The following is a 2,639-nucleotide window of genomic DNA, read 5'->3' on the forward strand; positions in this document are numbered from 1 at the left end:
GAATGTGTACTAGCAAACTTAAAATAAAACACAAGGAATTAGAAAGATACTACCACAAATAAAACACTCCTTCATCTTCAAGTCCAGACGTGGTAGATGGCTATCACGCGTAAGAACACGAATTAAGTACCTATAAAATAAAATTTAAAAGATTAAATAAGAATAAAAATAAAAATAAAACAGAAAGTAAAACAACCTATTGCCTTCCCCGGCAGCGACGCCAAAACTTGATGTGTAATTTTAGGTCTTTTTAAATCAGAATAGATATGCACTCAAGTTCACAAAATTATCCCTAATATTACCACTTCACTGCAAGAGTACAACTTCGTGTGTAGTAATTTAAGGTGTCGATCCACAGGGAAGGTAAGTTCGTTTAACTCCAAATAAATAAAAATAACAGTAAAGATGAAGGTTTTTGTTTGAAATTTGTTTTCTCAAAATAACAAAAAATAAAGTTGAATTCAAATTAACACAAGTGAGACAATTGTTACTCCAAACACTTGTAAACAAGACGCGGATTTATCCTATGCATTCAATTCTATCTTATACGTTCGGGACAATTTAAAATTATTCACCCTGCAAGCACTAAACATGCTAAGCATCAACTAGTCAAAGAATAGCTAAACACTTACTCTTTAAACCAAATTCAATAATCCTAAGAACCCTACGGAAGCGCGAGATTCAAAGTACAATTGCAATTAATATCAAAATCCATTATCAAGTTGTCATCTAAACAATTCCAATTGATAACTCATTACCACCACAATCCATCTCAATTCAAGTCAAAAGTTGCGTCTGCCTTTTATATGTTGATTTCCTCCTCCATCTCAATTCAGGATGAGGGGATTGTGGCATTGAGCACGAATTGTTCACAACTGATATCTGGAATCATGCCAACGAAGAGAAGAGATCCAGGAGGCTGCATCATACCATGTGAAATTGGTAACATGATTTTCACAAAGTGTTTATTGGACCAAGGTTAAGGAATCTCACTGATGGCATTGAAAACTGCTCGTGCCATTGGTTTGGAGGAAAGAATGGAGCATATCGACATCACTCTACAATTGGCTGATCACTCCATAGTGAAGCCCACTGGAATTGTTGAGGAAGTCTTGGTTCAAATCGATAAGTTCATCATTCCCGTTGATTTTATTGTGCTCGACATGCCAGAAGATAAGGAAGTGCCAATTTTGTTTGGTAGACCATTTTTAGCAACGGGAGATGTATTCGTTGGAGCAAAGGATAACTCTGTTACATTCAGAATTAATGGTGAGCAACTGACCATTAATGTTGAGAAGGCAATGAAACATCCTACTGATGTAAAGGCATGTTTTCGAGTTGATGTCTTAGACAGATGCATCTTTGATAAGTCGTGCTATTCTGCTAGAATTGAAGGAAGTGTGTTTGAAAAGGGAAGTCTGGAAAGAGACTTTGGCTCCACATTCAAGATGAGTATCGATGACATAGATGGAGAACAAGTCGATCAATCGAGCTCAGAGGAACAAGTTGTGATTGACACATGTGTTGCAGATTTGAGACCATCAATTGAAGTACCTCCCAAGCTTGAGTTGAAACCACTCCCAAACAATGTCAAGTACGCATTCTTGGAGAAAGATGAGACCTTACCAGTTGTAGTTTCAGCAGAACTTAGTGTTGATGAAGAGGAAAAATTGATAGAACTATTGAAGAAGCATAAACGAGCTCTAGGATGGTCTATAGCTGACATTAAAGGGATAAGCCCAGCAATATGCATGCACAAAATTCTGCTAGAAGAAGGGGCTAAACCAGTTAGAGATAGGCAAAGGAGGCTGAACCCACTCATGCAACAAGTGGTTGAGAAAGAAGTTAAAAAGCTATTGGATTTTGGGATGATTTACCCCATATCCGATAGTGAGTGGGTAAGCCCGGTGCAATGTGTACTAAAGAAAGGGGGAATAACCGTCACAGTTAATGAGAAAAATGAAGTCATGGCAATAAGATTGGTTAATTCATGGAGAGTGTGCATGGATTATAGGAGATTGAATAAGGAAACAAGAAAAGATCACTTCCCTTTGCCATTCATGGACTAGTTGCTTGACAGAATTGCGGGATATTCCCATTATTGTTTTTTGGATGGATACTCAGGGTACAATCAGATCACGATTGCCCCGAAAGATCAAGAAAAGACGACATTCACTTGCCCAATTGGTACTTATGCTTACCGTCGTATGCCATTTGGCCTATGCAATGCACCAGCAACATTTCAGCGGTGTATGATGGCGATATTCAGTGACATGAATGAAGATATCATGGAAATATTCATGGACGACTTCTCCGTCTTTGGGTCATCCTTCGACCAATGTTTAGACAATTTGAGACGAGTTCTGCAAAGATGCGAAGAACCTAATCTCGTTCTCAATTGGGAGAAATGTCAATTCATGGTAAGAGAATGCATAGTGTTAGGACACAAAGTGTCAGAGTTGGGGTTGGAGATGGATAAGGCCAAGATATATGTGATATCAAAGTTGCCACCCCCAACGAACGTGAAAGGTATCCGTAGTTTCCTAGGCCATGCGGGATTCTACAGAAGGTTTATTAAAGACTTTTCAAAGATTGCAAAGCCATTGTGCAACTTACTTGAGAAGGATGCCAAGTTTTGA

The 2,639-nt window shown here is 38.4% G+C and overlaps 1 pseudogene; it reads left to right on the top strand.

Moving 5' to 3' along the window:
• Nucleotides 1-995: 995 nt before the first annotated feature.
• On the top strand, nucleotides 996-2,639 carry LOC121752888 (annotated as a pseudogene).

Source organism: Salvia splendens, chromosome 10 (genome assembly GCF_004379255.2).
Source record: "Salvia splendens isolate huo1 chromosome 10, SspV2, whole genome shotgun sequence".
Taxonomy (NCBI): domain Eukaryota; kingdom Viridiplantae; phylum Streptophyta; class Magnoliopsida; order Lamiales; family Lamiaceae; genus Salvia; species Salvia splendens.